The sequence below is a fragment of the Rhipicephalus microplus genome, chromosome 9 (assembly GCF_043290135.1).
Source record: "Rhipicephalus microplus isolate Deutch F79 chromosome 9, USDA_Rmic, whole genome shotgun sequence".
Taxonomy (NCBI): domain Eukaryota; kingdom Metazoa; phylum Arthropoda; class Arachnida; order Ixodida; family Ixodidae; genus Rhipicephalus; species Rhipicephalus microplus.
The window spans coordinates 131,216,306-131,238,323 of NC_134708.1; the positions used below are offsets into that span (position 1 = coordinate 131,216,306).

At 40.8% G+C, this 22,018-nt stretch overlaps 1 long non-coding RNA gene across 2 annotated transcripts; it reads right to left on the bottom strand.

Annotated features, from left to right (window-relative positions):
* Positions 1–387: 387 nt before the first annotated feature.
* Positions 388–21,952, bottom strand: LOC142772161 (uncharacterized). 2 transcript variants are annotated; one of them, XR_012886306.1, is made up of 3 exons: positions 21,814–21,934; positions 14,030–14,251; positions 388–7,472 (listed from the first exon to the last, which is right to left on the bottom strand). It is a non-coding gene; the product is annotated as an uncharacterized LOC142772161 (long non-coding RNA). The 2 variants fall into 2 exon arrangements; XR_012886305.1 differs by lacking the exon at positions 14,030–14,251 and having other exon boundaries at positions 21,814–21,952.
* Positions 21,953–22,018: the final 66 nt, after the last annotated feature.

Here is a 22,018-nt window from a genome sequence, read left to right on the forward strand (position 1 = left end):
GTGGTGTACTCATATTGGGAGCTGTCACGTTGTACATATGGTGGGCGAGATCCACATAGAGCCCATCATCCCTTGCCTTATGACTTGCTCCGTGTAGAGCCGTATCGCATATGGCCACTGCTTGAAGGCTCGTTTCGTAAAGGTCTCTGCCATGAGCAGCATTTCCCACTCGAAAACTTGCATCGCTTGAAAATGACCCTGACAAGAAAAAGCACATAATCTTTCAGTCAAGAGCTTGTAGACAGAGCCTTTTCTCATGCACAGCAACTTCGATTGCAAAAGTAGATGCTCTACACGACAACAATAGCTAAACAGAAAGCACAGTTCATAAAGGTAAGCGCGGCACTGAATGGACAAGGTTCTGACAGAGAGAACATGCACAAGTGATAACTTTTAACAAAGATTTATTAGAGCACGAATCACAGAATACATAAATGAAAAGGCAGACACCGAAGCATGTGCAAACGTGGTGGCATGAAGAAATGACACTTCTTTCCTGGATGATGATAAAGATGGGGCGCTGACACATTCTTGGCCTAGCTTGTGTATTGCAGCTGGTTCTACAATCAACCGCATGGTTTCATCTTTGTTCATGCAAAAAGTAACCGAGCACTTGTCAAACACTGGTGAACACCCATATGTTCCACGCTTAGCTTTTATGAACATGCAACACCAACGAGCCACCCTAGCTAAGAAAGCAACAGTTGATTACATTGAAATCTGACACAGTTAAATAAGCCTGTAACTTTGGCACGTCAAACGTAATGACACTAACTGTGACAGTACGCATCAAATCTCTCTATGCGAGTGCGAGATGTGTCCCAGAAATTCATGCATTAAATCAGCAAAAAAGAAGTCACAGTTTTGCAGAAAGGGTGAAGCAGTTAATGTGATAGCAAGTCATAATGTTACATGAAGTAAGGCTAGCTGCTAACTCTTTCGGATCTGCTCTCGCATAACTTTACAAAGTACTGGTTCAGGAAATAAGGCTGCTCCTGGGATCAAAGCAGATTTTGTACAGTCTGTTAGCTAAACACGAAGTAAGCATTCTCAAGGGCACAGCACATACAAGGCCATACGAGTCGTCTACGTATTTCTGTTGAGATAGTGCACACACTAGTGTTCACAACCCTGTCGTTTTGATCAAATTTGGCAGTTACTGCTCAAGTGGTACAGTGATGAGCAATACAGATGAGAAATCAAGTGCAGACCCTCATGCTGAGCAATACAACACTATTGGCATTTGGCCACCATAGCTAGTTTAAATAGCACTGGAAGAGTTGCTTCATATTGTGACCAGAAGAATACCAAACAGAGGACACAGATAAGAACACAGCTGTCAGCTTTGTCTACCCACGTCCATTGCCTCGAACAGGTCGACATAAAGTGTCGTATGATATATGCACAGACCAAACTGATTCTAAATGTGAGAAGTCAAATATGTGTGAACAAGTACTATACCTAGACATGTATTCTAAAAGGAACTTTAGTGCTGATGTGCAACAAAAAGACACAGAACAAGAGAAGAAGACACACTTTGTTTGTGTCTTTTTTTGTTGTTGTTGTGCAGTCGTACTGAAGTTATGAATGACCCAACTTGAATGAGTACTAGCGCGACAAAAACGAGGACCAAGAAGAAAAGACAGATGGTCTTTCCTTTCTCGTCCTTATTTTTGTCGCTTTAGTATTCGTTCAAGATGGAAGCACATAAACTTGCCCAATTGACCATTCTGATGAATGACCAACTTGCCCAAAATGCTGCTTCCGTTAAGTTCTAAAGGGAAAGCCATCTTTGTGTGCAAAATATTTGAGAAAAAAAAAGTCAATCAGTGCTCTGCCCTATCTGACTTATTTCCTCTAACGTACTGGACTCTATAAGAATGCAGTACCAATCAGCCAAAGTGACCATCCTGCTACTTAGACATGACATTCACATGGCAGGAAATGTCATAGTGGTGCACAGAGCTGGAGTAACAGTGCCGAAGGCTCAGTTAGAAAAGAACAAAAAACAAGACCCCCGCACCTTCTGCCTTACAGCAGTCGAACATGGGTTTGGGAAAAGTCTCGGAGCAGGCAAAAGAGCCTTACGTAGCAGACTTGGAGCATACAGAAATACATTTCAGAGCAGGCTTGGAACAGTCAGAAAGGCCTTTTCGAGCAAGTTAGGAGCAGTTAGTGAGAACGTTCAGATCACATCTAGCCCTGCTTCACAGCACTTGAGAAGCAACATTTGTCCAATGCCGCGCATTTTTCAAACAGCAAGCTAAACTGTGTAATGGGCTTATTATTGCGATAGCATTTATGTGGACACTATGCACGGGTTTTCGCCGTCGCTGTCATGTCCTGTATAAAGTCCAAAGCGATAACATACCCCAGTGCATCGTGCGCTTAATCTTCGGGTAAAAAAAACATGAGCGGGGACGACAAAAGCGTCTAAAGCAGGGATCAAACGAGCCGACTCCTCTTCGTCACTCGGAGAGCGCATGCGAGAACATCACACCGCTCGAGAGGCCTCCAGTTGAAGCAGAGAGAAAACGCCGCACCTGTCTTGAGCGAGCATGAAAAGACGCGAGAATAGGGGTTGGTGTTGTTGCTCAAGCAGCAACTGTGAACTTTGCTTCTAAGGTAGAAGGGCCAGTGTAGGGGCTTGTTGGTTGTACATAGTTGACACTTGCTACGCGCCGTTTCAACACAAAGAAGAACACAAAAATGACAGATGTGTGTCTTTCCTGTCATTTTCATGTTCTTTGAGTTCAAACAGTACGCCGTGCCGCAAGTGTAAACTTTGCTCTTAAGGCCACGGTCGCTGGCACACACGCCAGCTTGGCAGCCATCATCGGGCACCTCTCATACACTTCTACGTGCTTTGTTTGGCTCTTATTGCGAAGAGACTGCGCGAAAAATGTTGCTCTCTCTGGCGGGACCGTATTCTTTTACACTAGAGAGTTCTAGTATATCAGACGACGCTTACGTTAGCTTTAGCATGCGTCTTAGCGCCAATGCTAAAACGAAACACGCTGCCTGCCAACTGATGGTCATTCAGTACAGTACAAGGCATTTCCGCTAACAAAAACGCAAGCAACTACAGCGCCATCTAATTATAAAAACTCTATGCACTGTTGAAACCTTAAGCGCGCCACTAAATCGAGTTGTCCCGAAGTCACCATAGCTGTGCGTCCGTTCCGCGTTTGTGCTACGTTCAATGGCCCAAAACGCATTGTTCTCTTTCGACATATGCAGCAATCAAGCATTCCTCAAGACCCCCAGTACCTGACTCAGCTTGACTTGTGGCTGCATATCTTGGAAACAAGCGTATGAGTCGCCATCTCTGCACGGCTACCGAAAACATGAGCAAACCTTGAAGACAAGCCTTCTGCATCCCATATTGGGTGTGTATCTCAAAAGCGTAGTTATTTTATTGGCAGTATACAGATGACGAAGCCTCATTACTCAATCTAAATTGAATTTGACTAGTATTTGAGAGTGAAGGAGTTTAGCAATGCAGGCTGGTAACTACTAAGACTTGAAGTGGATGGCTCTCGCTTCAACAGGCACCGCCATCTTGCCCTACGTACGAGATCTTTTGCATGTATTAGCATTGAACGCAATATCCTAGGCCTAGAGTTCATATACAGACTCTGTATATTACCATTACCTCTGATTCTAGGAATATCGTTTGTACGTAAGAAATCGAGCTACGTTGACATTCCGCACGTGCTCAGTTTGGTGCATGCAATGCTAACGCTAAATTCTTGCATTTGCTGTTTCCGCTATACCAAAACTTGCTACTATGGTTCTGCAGAGTTATGTGACATTGGATGCAGAAGAGTTAGCTGTCAGCCTCACTTTGTATAACGTTATAATTTGTAGTGAGCGCATTCGTTGCTGACCTATTGTGATGCAACTGCTTCTGTAGCTATGCACAGTCGGCCATGTTTTAACCTGAAAGCGCAAGCATCAACTGCCAGCTCCATAAGCGCCCAGCAGCAAAATGAATCAGAATACGCGCATGCGCTTGATGAGCAGTTCTGTGCTCTAGGCTGTGGGCCGGACACCACCCCACTTCTCTTGAACACCCTAACCGTTTTTTTTTATGCTTCCATCAAGTTATAAAAACAATCAGTTCACCACAAGAACGGAGCAATGAATGCCATAGCAACAAATTATGCTACACAAAGTAAGGGTGGCAGCTATCTGATACCGCGTAACTCTAATAATCGCTGGATAGATGCACAGTCTCCTTGCATTGAGAGCACAGCACGGAAAAAAGTTTACGAGCTATGTGCGCTGATGCTTACCGAGATAGTGCCCCGCGCCAGTGATCATGACTTTAGAGTCAAAGTTCATGGCTGCTGCTAGTGTTATCACAGTCTTGGATGAAACTGCAACTATAGCTGTTTCGACGAAGCTGAAAGCACTCTGTTTCAACCACATTTTCGGGCATGGCTTGCTTTGTGGCAAATGAAGTTGCAGTGCAGTACGGCACTGATAAGCGAGTTTGGCACAGCAGGGGCAAGGCGCTTCAGCACAGGATGACACAAGTAAACAAGTTTGGTGCATGGCGCAGCTATTCCACCCGACCTTACCCTCTCGTAATTTATTAGACTTGACGCTTTTGAGAATTCACAACAAGGAATGCAGATTATATTTACATACTTAAAGAAACTTTTCACTCATGGCCTCTCAAAACTACGTACAACCCGCAAGGAAGAATTAGGAGAGAATGATGACACTGAGAGCAAAAAATCAAACCATCTCTCATTTGGAGTTCTTCCATAATTGTAGAGTTCTATACCACTTCACTGTACTTTTTTTTACACAATCATGAAAGCATAACATAGCATGGAAACCTGTGCGTCAGTCTATTTCTCGTTATTATATTTTTAGTGCACTAAACGAGACTCCTGTCGGAAATCACTCTGTGTGTGCCATTCGCATTGCATATTTAGGAACTGTTGGACCATAGCTGCTCAAATCCCATTCTCGCTGCTCTGTGTGCCCATCAGCTGCATCATCTCCATCGCTCGAGGCCATGTATGATTTTGGGTGACTGCAATGCTTTTACCTTAGACTGAGGAACTGTAAGCCGACTTCGGGCAGGCTATGCAATGAACAGTCTTTTTGAAGTTTTGTATTGAGATAGATAATCCCCATTTCAATCAAGGGTAACCAATAGGAGGCTTAAAGCTTTAGAACCAAACCATGAAGTCTGCTTTCTTTTTTTTCCAGCCCTCGGGGGCTTTTTAAGCACAAAGTGCTCACTTCACTTGAACCCTGAGTAATACACCCTTGATGGTGCAGATAAAAGTTTGGAGAAAAATAAACCTATGAGAAAACGTTCATGATCGATAGAGGCTATCAGGGTCACACATTCTTTACAAACCAAGTGAAAATAGAGAACAACACACGTGAATCATAATAGCTCTCTTAAGGACATAGAGAAAATCATACTCATGTGATAGTAGTTGTGCCGCTAGTATAACTAGGTCACTGTTGACACTAGTCACATTGTGAAAATTGTGGCTAAAAATAAACTCACTGCAAGTGCTAAACAGGTAAGTTATGTTAATGCATACAGTGATAAAATGCATTTTATTCTAGAAATACATTTTGCAATAAATTCTTAAGTCGCTATGAAAATGCATACAAAAGACCGTTAATCCCTTGCAGCAACCAAAACATCACAGTATTCCAGCAGTTAAACACATTATGTAAAACAGTGCATGTTTGACTAAAAAAATGCTAGAAATCTGCTATATCTACTTTAATTAGTCAAACCTTGTTAGAATATAAAGCTGTGTACTCACACCCCATTTGATACAACGGATTCACACAAAGCTTCAGTACTCTGATGCTCAGGACAGGATGCTCAGGACAGAGCTCAGGATGCTCAGGAGCTCTAATGCTCATTAACAGTAAAAAACCATTACTATTCACATAAGAAATTGAATTATAGGCCCAGAACCAATGTCCTCATGACACTCTATTGAGATAACATGGTCTCATAAGATCCACAATACAAAGGCACGATTATATGCACCAAAGGAATATTGGTTGATAATAAACAGCAAGCAGTGGGACATAAAAATGACATTAAAATTCAGCAAATGCAAGTAAAAAGAAAACTTGGAAATGTCTGTGAAAGACCTTAGAATGTGTGCTAGCTCAATTAATGAGTCAAACTGTAATTGTTCATAGAAAAGGAACGGGAGTCATAAGCTTTCCACACAACACAGAGCTTCCTATTGTCACACTAATTGTATTCACATTCTACAGACACATAAATTCTTTTATCAAGAAGTTCATGCATACCTTACATATTGCACAAGATACATACTATTGTGCTAAATTAGGAGCCACTGTTATGGCTTCTAGACTACATGCATATTGTGCAATGGCACTCAGCAACATTGTTCCTTCAGTAGAACTCCAGATTCACCACTGAGCCTGGTTGTCCACAAATTTCTTTTTCACCAACAAAAATGAATGTGTCAAGCATTGTATCTGATAGATATAACAGAGGAACACAAGCTTACTATAGAAAATGGCCCATAAACTGCCTCGGTGAACTGAATGGTGATAGGTGCAGATGGAACTTACACAAACAGATTGGTCTACCCAAGAGGTAAACTGACGTTTGGTGGGTAAATAGTATCTAAGCATCCTGCCTTGTAATACACATTGAATAGTTAATTGACATAAAGTGAGAGTCTAAATTTTTGACAGCAGAAAGCTCACAGCTAGGTTCCCAATAGAGACTGGGGATGTCGGAAGACTGCGGATGTTGAAATACCTCTCCATTAGTCGGTCATAACGTGCACCTTAGTAATGGGTGAGGGCACGGCTGACATCACAATGACGTTCACTTTGTAGCCTCCACAATGCACTAAATCCTAGAACCTGGCACCGCTCAAGATAGATCTCAACATTAAAGTTACCTAGAATTTTTTCTTTAACTGAGTAAAGTAATCTTGCAATGCTATTATTATTGTGTTATTGACAGTGAAGTTGAGCTCCTGCGTTCCAGCACAGATCTTCAATCTTCTAAGCACTGCGCCAATGCTAGTCATTGAAACATACATGGTGCATGATGGATTTCTCACATTTTTTCCCTTGTGACAGCTGGTACTTTGACACTGCACTGGCTTATGAGACAGGGCCATATTTTTCCTCGAAGAAAAATAATGCTTATGTGCGTGAAACTTTTATATATAATGCAAATGCATTAAAGAAGCGTGCCCATTTTCACTAATGTGAGCCCCGTATTATGCGTGTGAAGTCACTAGATTGAAGGATGCTCATCAGCTGACCATGGTTGTTCTGGACCACGGTTGTGATTATTGTGGTTTTGCAAAACATGCGAGACAGACACAACAAGGGCTCTTTGTAGAAGGCATTTCCTTTTGGACCACAGGGTTGGCCGACTTAAACAGGTGCAAGGGCGCAGGCCCCCACTGAACTTTGATGGCCATCTGAAAACAAAGTGAGAAAAAAGTGGCTGCCTCAAAATTTTTACTGCGAGTTAAAAGAATAGAACTGGTTTTATTAAAAGCAATTCCCATTAAAGTAATAGGTAACAAAATCAAATGTAAAATTAGTGGTGTTTGTTAAGTTTTCCGTAAAAATGACTCAAGGCCACTGAGTCTGAATGCAAGAAGGGACGAATCTTTGTACAAACATACATAGCTGCCTTGAAGCCAGCTGGTGGATGATGATGTCCAGTCAAATTCATCAGCAGGAATCAGTGCAATGCCCATTCAGCCACCCAATTTGTAGCCTCCATAGTGCCCTCTAATAATTTCTATAAGAAGCTATGCTGTATATGGCATGTAAGGAACTACCACTATACCAGCTATAGTGGTGGCCTTTTACTCGAGTAGTTTGTGCACCTGTACTAGACTCTTAAGTGAACTACTTTAAGAAAGTCTAGTTAGTAAACTTCATGACAACCTGGAAAAGTTAAAACACAAAAGACACACCGCAAATACCACCCACATTTCTAGAAAAAAAAAACATTTTAGTTCACACTATCAAGTGACTTAAGCAAGAAGTTATTATGAAAAAAATGATAAAGATGCATTGGGCTCCTTATCAAACGTTAGACAAAACTGAAGAAACATGTTTTTTTCCAGTGCCATTTTTCCCAGTGCCCTTTAGCAGCTGCAACAACGTATAAGAAAAGTCACGAATGGGATTGAATCAGCTGTACTGAGAGCACAATCAATCTTTAGGCACCTGTACCACACACCTTCAGCTACCTTTGCTTGAAGTTGACACTTCACTGACCAGCTGCACATTACCAAGCATCAAAGCAATATCGACTTAGCATTGCACCCACCATTACTGATTATGATTTACAAGATACTGCAGGCCCATATGGGCCCAGGCTAAAACAATGAATAACATAAGAGTGCTCAGGAAACAAACCATCACATGTTAATTGCAAAAGTAATACATCAAATATTAAACAGTTACAGTGAACCAGTACTGATTAGAAATTGCAATGTAGTGTACTCACCTATAGTACTTGAGATAAAGCAAAGTTCTAGCTTGCTAAAGAGTTAAAGGTTGAAGTGGCTATGTCTGTAGCTAATGAATGGACATGCAGGGCTATGTGGAGCAGGAACTTGCAATTTCTGAGGACATAATTCGAGCCTTAAAATTTCCTGCCACACTAGCACTGTCTGCGCTAGTGTAGATCTGCTCACTAGGTAGATCTGCGCACGAGTTTTATGGCAATTGGAGAAAAATTTAAGCACTTTGAGCTGAAGTGTTACAAGTATGTCAATGCCGTATTTATATAGAAAATGATTTGTTTATAAAATAGCTGTGATTATAAAGGAGATGGTCTAAGCACATCCTGCTGTAATCTCTATGAATGTTGATTATGCATGTTTTATTTTAAGCAGCACTTGCTTTAGTTTATATGCAATGGAAAGCTGGCACAATATGAGGCCCAACATCCACACGGGAGACATTTAGTAGGAGATTATTTCTCTCACAAGAAAAAACAGCAAAAATCTCCAAATACCTGTAGAAATAATTTTGAGCTGGCCACTGCACATAAAAAAATGCATTTTTTTTAATTTCCAGGTACTGTTGGCCGATTGGGCCGTTACAGGGGTGGGGTAGAAAACTGACATAACAACCGTCATGTCATGCGTAAAAAAGAAATGCATAGCCGATACAAAAGGAATACATCACTATACTACGTTCTACGACTTACATGCTACATCACATACATCACAAAATACACTTCCCAATATTACATCCTACAACGTACATGAGACAAGTTACAGCAAATAGATTCATAGTCAAAAGATGACAGGCACACACACCAAAAACAGCAATCACCGTTTACGAAGATTCACCTAGAAAATATTTCGTAACATTGTTTTCAAAATGTTCTGCAGTTTGAGAATCCCGTATAGCATCGGGTAATACATTCCAGTCTTTTATTGTTCTAGGGAAAAAAGAGTATGCATATGTGTTCACACGACATTGAGGAACTAGATATTTTTTGAGGTGGTCACTTCGTAGGCTCCGCACTTGACGGGGAATTAGGTACTGCTCTGCATCAAAGTTAAATGTATTTTGGGAAAGCAGGAACAAGAATTTAAGTCTGGCTATGCGACGGCGGTCCACGAGGGGCTGTAAATTTAATTCTTGCACCATCTGTGTTACAGAATCTTTACGAGAATATATTGAAAGAATAAATCTAGCCGCCCTTCTTTGTACCCGCTCGATGTTTTTAATTAATCCTTTTTGATAAGGGTCCCATGTGATGCTTGCGTATTCCAGTGTAGCCCTTACTATTGTTAAGTACGCTGTTAACTTTACGGGGGCTGGAGCCAGTTTTAATTTGCGACGTAAGAACCATAACTTCTTTTCAGCAGTAGAGCAAATATTACTGATATGTTGGGTCCAGTTCAGGTCTTCAGATATTGTTACTCCTAAGTATTTACATCCGTTAACAGTAGCTAACGCAGTGGAACTTAGTTGATACTCGAAATTTTTGACGTGCTTTACTTTGCTTGTAACTCGCAAAACAACCGTTTTTTCTTTATTTATTTGCATTTTCCATGTTTCGCACCAATTCTCGATAGATGCCAAGGCATCGCTGAGTATTTTTTTATCACTATGGTTACATATTTCTCGATAAAGTAAACAATCATCGGCGAACAGTCTAACAGTAATATTTTGATTAATGTCGGAACAAATATCGTTAATATAAACGAGAAATAACACCGGTCCGAGTACGGACCCTTGAGGGACTCCAGATGTTACGTGTAAACGATCAGACTTGTAGCCGTTTATGTCCACATACTGCGTCCTACATGTCAGATATGACCTGACCCATTCTACTACATTGTTATTTATGCCAATCTGCTTCAATTTTTTAATCAATTCGTTATGAGGAACCCTATCGAAGGCTTTTGCGAAATCAAGGCATATTGCATCAACCTGTCTTTCGTTATCTATTGCTTTTGAAAAGTCTTGGATGGTCTCAAGAAGCTGCGTTACGGTTGATAGCTTTTGTCGGAAGCCGTGTTGGTTAGGATGTAGTAGTTCTGTATTTTCTAGGTACTGATATATAGCTTTGGATATAACATGTTCGAGGAGTTTGCAGCAGACGCAGGTTAAGAAGATTGGCCGGTAATTTTCGATATTCTGCTTGTCTCCGGTTTTGTGTACCGGGACCACTTTTGCTACAAGCCAGTCGGCTGGGACCCGTTTTTGTTGCAAGGAGGCATTAAAGATTATTTCCAAGTATCGGGCAACCCATTCAGCGTATCTATGCAAGAAAGCATTTGGAACCCCATCCGGACCAACAGATTTATTTTCTTTAATGTTTAGCAGGAGCGATAGTATTCCTTCATAGCTAATGCGTACTTCTGGCATGTCAGACATATGGGAGAATGATGTTGCTCTAGTTGAGGCACTACATTCGGAATCATTTGAAGAGACAGACTGGAAGAACTTATTATGGTAAGACGCAATTTTCGAACAGTCGGTTATGATTTCGTCGTCAACAACAATGCTGTATTGGCTTTGAGGGGTTTGTGACAAATGACGCCAAAACTTTTGCGGGGAAGACACCATAAAGTTTGTAAGTGTTTCCTCGTAATATTTCTGTTTTTCTTGCCTCAGCGTTGTACGCAACTGTGAAGATAAGTTTGATATCTTTTCATGATTTTTTACTTTCCTTTGCCGTCCTATTTTTCGCTTCAGACGAACTATCTCTCGCGTTATCCAGGGATTACGCCTATTCTTTCTCTTTTTTCTTAATGGTACGAATGAATTTACACAGTGAAAGATAATGGTTTTGAATCTTGTCCACAAAGAATTGACGTCATCATCAGGGCTCAGACTGTCTAGATAAAACGATAAGTAGTCAATGATGCTCGTGTCATCAGCTTTATCAAAATTGGGGACATGCGCAATACATTCTTTAACATTTGATGCAGGAACGTCGGCTTTAATTTGTACAAATACTAGTTGATGGTCCGATATACCATTTTCTACTGCTACCTGATAATCTTCAAACCGTCCATCAAGAAATACTAGATCCAATATAGCCTGCGCTGTTCCCGTTTTGCGAGTGCCTTCCTGTACCAACTGCGTTAAATCGTTAGCGAAAGCAATGTCAAGCAGCACTTCACAGTCAGCTCGTTCCCGTGACTCTATGGTAAGTGATTTCCAATCAACCCCAGGCAAGTTAAAATCACCGGCAATTATTAACCGCTGGTTTCGAGTCTTCTGTTGTTCTACATAGTGCTGAATCGCCTCTAAGTATTCAATTGATGTATTAGGGGATCTATAGATTGCTCCTATTACGACTAAATTGGTTCCTAATTTTACTTGGCACCAAGCGCTCTCGTGATTAAGGATACCATTCATGGTTACGAATTCAATATTTTCCTTTATTATGATTGCAACTCCTCCTCCTCTATTTTCTCTATCATTACGTATTATCTTAAAACCTGGAGGAAATAACTCGTAATCTTGTATTTCTGGTCGCAGCCACGTTTCGGTAACAATAACCACGTGAGGGTCATAACTAGCGAGCACATGTTCTAAATCACCGACTTTATTCACGAGACTTCGAGCATTAAGGTTTATAAGTCGAAAATCTGTATCCTGGATGACGGTATTTCACTGGCCACTATCTCTTGGTGTGTCCTTTAGCGGCGCACCTTTGGTTTTCGGCAACTGCCGGATCCTGACATGGCTATTTTTAGAATAATCCCAGACGTAGACGTTGTTATCTACAGTAAGCATGTCTCGGTTCAAGCGCACGCGCGAGCCTTTTTTTTTTTTCTTTCAACGCAGACTTCCAGAGCAGCTTGCGCTTATTCAGTGTCTCTTTTGAATAGTCGTCGCTAACCGAAATACCACTCCCTTTTAGTTTTCCGCAGCTATTGAAAACTTTTTCTTTTTCCTTATAATCATAAAGCTTCAGCATTACTGGCCGAGGCCTTAAGGGCTCTTTTGCGGATTTGTTGTGATGTGGCCTTCCGACTCTGTGCATCCGCTCTATCGTTTTCACATTAACACCGAGCTTTTTCTTCAATACTTCTACAACTACCTTTTTTTCAAGTTCTTCTGAAGTTTTATTTTCAGTCTCCGGTATACCAAACACCATGAGATTGTTTCGCCGCATTCTGTCCTCTAAAGCAACAAGTTTTTCCTGTTGCTTTTCCAAAGCTGAATTCAACCTCTCAGTTGTGTCTTTTTAGTTCAGCAAGACTTCCCGCTTGGTCCCTACAAAGCTGTACAATGTCTTCTAGGGCCTTAAGCCTGTCGCTAAGGCCGCTTAGGTTGGCCTGAATTGCCTTTTGGCCATCACACAACCCTTGTACAAGTACTTTTATATCGGGTCCAGGGTTCGTCTCAACGTCACCCGACAACATATAAAGTGCATAGAGAGCCCAGAGAATGCAATCTATTTTGTCACCTGTTGGCAGATTGACAGCTCAACTGCGAAGTAAGAAACCTTTGTTCCTGCATCAAGCAAGCTAAAATACTGCCATTTTTAAGTTGTATATGCACATTTAAACATGCAATGTTTAAGTTAAGCTAAGGACTATTGCTTCTTTATGACAGCAAGAAAACTGAACCAGCTCAGGACTCCTATTTCGCTCCCTGAAGCTAATGTACCACAGGCCCAATCACTAAGGCCCCTAATAAAGTCAATAGAGCACTTTATGTATGCACCTTAGCAGTTAGCATGTGGAGAAACAGGTTACACACTAGCCACGATGATTATCTCAACTAAATTACCTGAAAAATTCAGCCTGCTGGAGCTAGAAATTTACTTTTGCACATGTCTTACCTTTTTTCTGGGCAGTTACACATGAGTTACCTTTTCACGTGGTATGTCACAATGTGGACAATATATTACCACCCTCTTCTTCTTCACATGGTGCGTTGGGTACCATAACTCTAATGCAGCAGGTTTACTGAGTTACACAATTAGACGGTGCAAGCACTCGGTAGGCTTGATTTCAGTCTTCAACTATAAGCCTCAAAAGATGCTTTCAAGGCATTTGAATTGACAAATGCTAGGAGTAAAAAGCTTCACACAGCGTCTTGCATTCACAACAACTTGCTTATACTATTCTAAATGTGCCTATGAAGTTACCTTTAGTGTTCACGTACCACAGCTGGGCTCATCTTAAAGCCTTCAAAATGCATAAACACGTCTTCTTGCCCTTACTTAGAAGGGGCTCAAATGATCTATACATTGCCTTCCCACCACTTTCTTCTGCTAGTATCTGAAAAAATGTATTATGTTGCGTCCTACTGAGTACTGAGACTCCATGCGACTACATTAGTACTCTATTAAGTTAATCACAGACAAAAGCTTCACGTATTGTCAGACACAAAATTTTTAAAAAGTAGCCCTCATTTCCAGCGCATTCACAGGGGATCAAGAAGCAGCTGACAGAGACCATGTTCAGGCTGGCTTGCATAGCCACCTCATTAATAACATACCTCCCAGTTGGCACCATTGGCATCTACTCACATTTGTCATCTCCTTGCAAAACAAGCAGAGAATGCAGCTCTGCTTCACATTACAAGCTGTTTGGTCCAGGGTCTGACAAAAACTCGTCTGGGAATTTGGCTGCACGTTAAGAACCTCAGGTGGTCTAAATTTCTGGAGCCCTCCACTACGGTGTCTCTCATAATCATATGGTGGTTTTGGGACGTTAAACCCCACATATCAATCAATCAATCAAAAACTCGCCTGGAAGGAAAAAAAAGAAAACACACTCGCCAACTAAAACAGGACACAAGCAACAGAATTGACATTTGGACGCCTATTACAGGTGCCCAGTTCATGATAGGGTATTCTGTCTGCTACACTACACTAAGCACCGAGACTCCATGTGACTATGGTGCTGTAACTCCTCAAGTTCCAGCACCCTTGCAGACAAAACTACTTAATGTATTGCAAGAAACGAGCTCTGTGACTACGTTGCTACATAATAGAACAGCAAGCAACTCATTCAACACCAACCTTTAAATTAATGCTACCATTTACGACCAACTTAGTGAAGCAAAATCTAGAACTGTTGCATGTATTAGCATGGCACAAATAAAAACAAAACAAAACACGCATGTAGAGGCTTTCTTATATGTGCTGCATTCTAGCCTGCATATATACACGCTAGAATTATGGCTGACCAACTTGCCCAGCAATCTGCGTAGGATGTACGGGCAACACCAGTTGAAAGGTAAGGGCACTTGACAATGTCTGTCAGTTAGTTAATCTAATTTAGGCACTCTTAATGTGACAGTGTTAAAGATCGTTTATCAGGAATCCTGGCATCATTGGTTGTAAGTGAAAAATTGAAAAAGATGCAATTAAAAGAAATAATAATTTTTAGGTCCAAGTGAGGATCGAACTCAGGCTGTTTGCACGGCAAGCAGGTGTTGTACCACACACCCACATATCTGCTTGGAAATGCAGCGAAAATAACTTCCTGTGCCTGGAGATACCGTGAAAATAACTTCCATACATTACAAACACACGTGTTCTGTATACATGCTTTTCAACATGTAATATTGTAGCAAAATTGAGTGGTACACTGCCATCGGGCTTTAAAACACGTAATTATCACAACCAGTTCGTCGTTTAAAGCCAGCCATCCATTACAAAAGCACACACATAACTGCACGTATTCCTTAAAGGCCAACTCCGGCGATTTTTTGGCCATGTCAAGGTAATAGTGTTTCTATGTTCCCGAGACACTCTTGTCACGAGCCCAACAGCTGAAATGCTTAGGAAATTCGATAATAATTTTTAATAAGCAAAAAAGTGCAAAACCTAAACCGAACCGGCCACCCTGTCTGCGTATGACATACTATTTGGCAAGAACCAGAGGCCGCATACTGGTCCCGTAGGTGCATAGTATGAAAACTGAGAGCCAGACCAGTGAAGCAATGGCCTAACACCTCAGAGCAAGAAAGGAAGCTTTCCCGTGCTATACCTGTGTCAAGCACCACTGCCTTCGCCATGTGGCCAGCACAATAAATGCAAAAGTAGCGATTCCATTGGCTGCATCACTTCCGTTGACATGCCAAACATGACATCACAAGCACAGTGTTGCCAATAATTCTGGCAAGCGAGATGAGCTTTTCGAGGCAATCTTTAAAATTAATTTGCAAACAGTGAGCACATCTCTCAAGCCTGTAATTTAGTATAAATGATGTAGATGTGCAAAAGAAGGTACCCAGCGATTTTCATTGAGATCCATAGATCTTGAAATATCGTTGGAGTTGGCCTTTAAAACCATATTGTAGGTGCGTAGCAAGTTCCAAAAGATTTCACATGCTCGTGGTTTAAAGACTGCTACCCATCACACAGAATGCAGCCATATGCGAAAGCTTCACAGACACAAGCCACTTTCAACTTGATTATGCTGTAGTTATCCATAATTGTAAATTTCTTGAGTAACATCATAAATAAAAAACTTGCACTAAGTGGTTGAAGTGCGCACCATGGACAGGATATCACTCCTGCATTCATCTCTTAAAAGTGAAGCTTATAAGGGCCCCAAATTTCATTTTTGAAGTTAAAGACACAAAGAGCCATCTTTGAAGAGTGGCAAGTCCTTGCGCACTTGGCACAGATCACTCAGCAGGAGCCTGCTGCAAAGCCGTTTGTAACGTAGCTTGTGTGGTGTGCACATGACATTACGGACATTAACGTATTGATACTCTAATATGGTGGCTTTGATGACATATCTATATCTATAGGTTGTAATAATGGCGATACTCGAAATACAAGCATCTGGCCTCGGTGTATAAATAACGTGAGAACCTCATATGCGATGTACTTTTTTTTAATCAATAAATCATTTATTTTGCACAAAAATGGTAGTTACGATTGGGGATTACACAGATACAGAGGTAGGTCTCTAAGCCAACAGGCTGTACAGGGGACCTCCCATAAGGAATGAGTAACAAAAGTGCGCACAACGCAGCTATATATAAACACAAACTAAACACTGTAACAAAAGAAGCATAATGCTAACGTGATTTGATTATAAAAAGGGCTAAAAAGTGGTGATGATGAAGTGATTATGCCGAATGGAAGTAAGATTGAAGGTTGAACTTGAATGTGTGAAAACGACAGATAGTCTTAATATGGCATGATAACGAGTTCCACAGTTGTGTGGCTAAGCAGTTAGTAGTGAAGTTACCATAATGAGTTCTTGGTCTCGGTAATAAATAGCTATTGCTCGAAGCGAAATGGGTAGAGAGATTACTGGCTTTTGGTCAATATGGGGAACGGAAGCTTTTCGTTGATAGATTTGTGCATCAGAATTGCAAGTGAGTATTTGTGAAGTTTTCCCACCGACAACATGCCGTTAGAGATGAGCAATGAAGATGCTTCTGATGTGCAGCTGTTATGTGTCATGATACAAATAGCTTGATTTTGAGTGTGCTGCAAGGGCGGTAAATGGACCGGATACGTGTTTCCCCATGATGATATAGAATAATTAATATGCATATGAATGAAAGCGTAGTAAAAAGAGATTAGTATTTCTTTATTGAAGAAATTGCAAACTTTAATTGGTATTCTAATGCCATAAGCTGTCTTTTTTGTTAACAATAAAACATGATCATCAAACTTTAGGTGTTCATCTAATGTGATACCGAGAAACATGACATTATCAGTAGGATAGAGTGCGTTTGAAGCAAAGGTTAATGATAGAGATCCTGAAAAATTATTTTGCTTAGAGGAGAAAATGACAAACTTAGATTTTGAAGCATTAATGTGTAGTTTATTCTGTCGACACCAGGTAACTATGTTATCTGTGCTGTGGTTAAATTTATACAATAATGAATCAATGTTATTAACTGAGCAGAAAATAGATGTCTCATCAGCGTAAAGAATAGTCAGATGATTTTAGGCATTGTGAGAGGTCATTAATATATATTGAGAATAAGAGAAAACCTAATAATGATCCTTGCGGTACCTCAATGTTACTTGTTTTAAGGTGCGAGTAGGTGCTTGAGATTGATACAACATATTCTGTGTCTTCCAAATAGTTTCATAGTAATTTGAGTGCCGGGCTTGTTATACCAATGGAATCTACTTTAGCGAAAAGTATGTTGTGAACAAGTGAATCGAACGCTTTAGATGAATCAATAAATAATGCCCCAACCAAGTTTCCTGAATCAATTGCCTGCCGGATGCTATCTGTCTAATATATTAATGCTAAATCAGTTGAGTAGCCCTCCCTAAATCTGAATTGATTTGTGGATAGGATACGAAATTTGGATTAATAGGAAGTCAAGCGTGTTACGATTAGTTTTTCGACAACTTTACTAAGGAATAAAAGAATAGCTATAGGACGATTGTTAGATATGTGACGATTATCCGCCTTCTTGAAAACAGGGATTATTTTGACCTTCTTCATTGAACTTAGAAAAAATCCTGTGGTAAAAATTAGGTTAACTACGTGACAAAATGATTCTGATATTAAACTTGCTATTATTTTTATGACAGATGGGCAGAAATTATTTAGACCAGGCCCTGTATCTTTTAAACTAGATATGAGAGCAACTATTTCTTCAGGTGTAGCAGGGTGAAGAAAAAAGCTATGAGGCATACGGAAGTAAAACATTGTCAGTGGATCATCAAGCCTTTGGCTGTCGGTACAAAAGAAGTTAATAAAACAGTTTGCAATATTCATAGGATCATGGAAAAGAAGATATTCCGACTTTATCATTGCTATTTCGGCATTCTTATTGGATCTACCCAATACAGAGTTTAATACCTTCCATTGTTTTCTTATCTCATTACCAGCACACTTGATTTCATTTTCATAGTACAGTTTTTTAGCCTGTTTGAGCAGTTTTCCTAAAAGATTAGAATGCTTTTTATATCTATCCTGAAGTGTGATATTAAGGGCTGTTTTTCTGAAAAGGTTACCTTTTCTGCAGACAATTTATCAAACTGTTAGATAGCCATGGGTTACAAGGAGTTGAAAATGTATTTTTGTAATTCTTTATTACAGTCGAATCTGCAAGGGCATTAAAAGTTACCTTTGAGACTTTATTGTAGGCAGTTTCAGTGTTATCACATGTGATGACTGAGTTACAGTCTGTAGCGGATATTAACTCAATTAACATTGCTGAATTTACCTTCTGTCAGGTAAAGCCTGTGACAGTAGTGCCAGGGGTATAATTTAAATGTGCAAATATTGAAATAGTGATCAAGAACAGAAGCTTGGACAACACCACAGTCAGGGTTAGTAAGAATATTCAATAGTGCATGGTCAATAAGTGTACCTTGTTTACTTGCGGGGCACCGAGTTGGAAGTGTAACTAGGTTTTCACATCCAAAGCCATTTAGGCAGTTAATCTAATCATTAAATAGTGTGCTGGATGTATCTAGAAGGTTAATACTGATATCAATGACAATAACGACATTTTTATATTCAAATGATAAGTTATGCAGCAAATCAAGAGCTGTATGTACTGCCACATGATAAAGGTGAACGATAAATGCACTTAATTACCCAGTTTTTGTTCAACCTGTGAAAAAAATGAATTATCAAACTCAACCCAAACAGATTTGCTGTTCGCCATGTTGAATGTCACGTCAAGTCGCCTGTGAAAATGCACTTCCAAGGATACGAAAATAGCTACACCAACGTGATTACTGTTATCGCAGTGGCAGTATTCAGGAGAGTATGAAGGGAAGGTATACAATTGATTATGAGATCCACAGAGCCACATTTTACTTATGGAAATATCAGAAAACTTATGACTGGTCGATGATAAGAAAGTTGTGATACAATCCATGTTTCTTGGCGGAGTGCGTGCATTGAAATGGATTAGTGAGCGGCACAGCAAGAAAAATAGGTCTCAAGTTCGTGAGGTAATACATGGGAAGCCATTTCACACATCTGAAAGATTGACTACTGGACTGTTTATGCAACCTTTATGCAATATTGCATAAATCAGAATCAAAGGCAATGCGAAAAACCCGACTGTCGCGAGATTTCCGCAGCGTGACCTGGAATTTTTCTGTCCAGATGAGCTGCCAGCCTTTTTCTTTTTTTTTAAGGCTAGCGCTCTAGAGAACAAACGCTTATTGTCTGGAGACAGGTGTTCGTTGACAAATATTGCCTGTGTGTTCTGTCGTATATATTGCCCTATGCTTCGGTTGTTCAGTCAGGCCCTTCTCACTTTCTTCATGAATTCTGTTGTTTTTTTCACGAGAGCCAAACCGCACAATAACATTCTTTTGACCAGACTTTGCAGATACAGGGTGCACTGTGTCGACATCGCTGGCTAAGGCCTTACTGTTGATTTTGTCGCCGATGGCAGCTAGGATTGCGGAACAATCCTCCCTTTGTGTTGAGGACACCCCTTTTATTTCCAAGTTATTCAACCTTGAGTACTGCTCAAGGTCAGCGATTTTTGTTTGAAGGGCCTCATTTTCCTCTTTCAGAGCGCCGTTTGCGGCAGACAGCTCGGGCTGCTGAGAGCGAGTTGACTCGACTACCTCATTCAGGAGCTTTACCCAGTCAAGAAAATTTCCCCTGACCAATTGGAAATTTTCAGTTGGAATAGACTGTCATCCATACCGCCGAGTTCAGTTTTCAATCCACCACGTCATGAAGTCGGTCAACTACTAGTTCGTTCAACTGATGCTTGAATAATGCTTCTAGCTCATCTATTCGCTTACAAAGTTTGTCGGCATTGTGAAAATAGCTAAATTCGTGAGTACAAGGTGAGCATACAAGTAGTAACAAAAAAAGAAAAGCTGGTAGCACGAACAGTAGCAACAGCAGTTGATAGATTGACCAATTCTAGGAAAGTGTTAAGAATTAAAGCAACTTAACTTTTTTTCTTCGTTCTTCTCAATTAAAAGCAACCAACCTGTAAAATCAAGGACGTCCACTAAGGGGCGTGCTTGCGAACGAAACTGCTGCTGCTACGACCATTAGCTCTATAGCTACGACAGTGATGCTCTCACTAGAAGGGCTTTTATGGCATCTCTACAAACAACATGACATTAGAAACTTTGCATGTAATTTTAAGCAGTAATTTCATTCTAATTGTCCAGGTTTTACGTCCCAAAACTGCGCTACAATTATGAGAGGACGCCCAAGTGGAGGGCTGCAGAAGTTTCGCCAATTGCGGTTCTGTTACATGCAGTGGCATCACAGTACAACCTTTCGTATTTAGCCACCACTGAAATGGAACTGGCTGCCATCATGGAGTTTACATAATCTATATTATATATTAACTCTATGGGCTGCGACGGCCGGGAAATCAAACTCCACCCTTCGGTCTGCAGACGAGCAACCGCTACACGACCGCGACGTACAGTATTTCAATGATTGTTTCAGCGCTATAAAGCCGAAAAAAAAAAGAAAAACGGGACGTCTTTAGGGTTGAATCAACAATGGAAGTACAACTAGCGCAAATTCTAGAACAGCATTTGAACACCGAAATGCTACGCTCTCTTCAACTGCCCACTTTAGCCGAACGACGGCAATTGGTAACGATGAAGTTCTTATTTTTATTGTCAAAAAATAAATTAAACATAAACACAACAAAATACTTAACGCCACGCCGCGGAAGAAACCTAAGAAGTGTAAACGATTAATACACATATGAAGTGCCACAACAGCGTGTAAATGTATATGCAAATTCATTTTTTCCAAAAACAATTCGTCTGTGGCATGCTTTGCCATTACCACTGGTTCATTGTGATTCACTGGAAAAATTTTAGGAAGGGCTCAAAGATAATTTTCTGTAAGCATGGTCTACTATGTTAATTTATTGCAATTTGTATGCTTACTACGACTGCACTGCTTTTCCTTCAGCCTCAATGCCGGTGTTTCCAATGTATGTCATGTTCCAAGTTCAAGTGTTCCTGTTTAAATTGCTGTATGATTGAATGTATTGATGTTTGTTGTCATTCTTGGTATGTCCCATCCCCGTAAAAGCCGAAAGGCTAACAGTATTCGGAAAATAAATAAAATCTCGCGACCAGCGCGCCTTCTCCTGCAAATGAGGTAGTATGGCACGTACCATCAGCTATCATTGTTATGCGAACTGGCGGTACGCATGTGCACCTAATGCATCTACTGTGTGTACGCTAAAACCACACGGCCACGTCCTTTCGAACTGCGCGAGCATATTAACTGCGACCGATTTGTCCTCTATTTCGCCTCAGAGACCACAGCTTGCCGAAGTGAATTGGTTCAATCAGAAGGCACTGTCATTAGGTCGGCTGGCGACTCAGCTGTGTCGACGCGTGATTTCTGATCTTACATTTTGCAGACAACTCGTTGAAGCGAGCATGTCCCCTGCCTTGAGGCGAAGCCAACCGACTTTGGCATCATGAAGTTTCCACACACAACACTCAATACTTGCGTGGCTTTGCCACGAGCACTGCTGGGCTTCGCAGAAAAACAGTCACCACAGAAATGAGTGTTGCAATCGTGCAAGTTAATTCTTCTAAAACATTAACAACGCA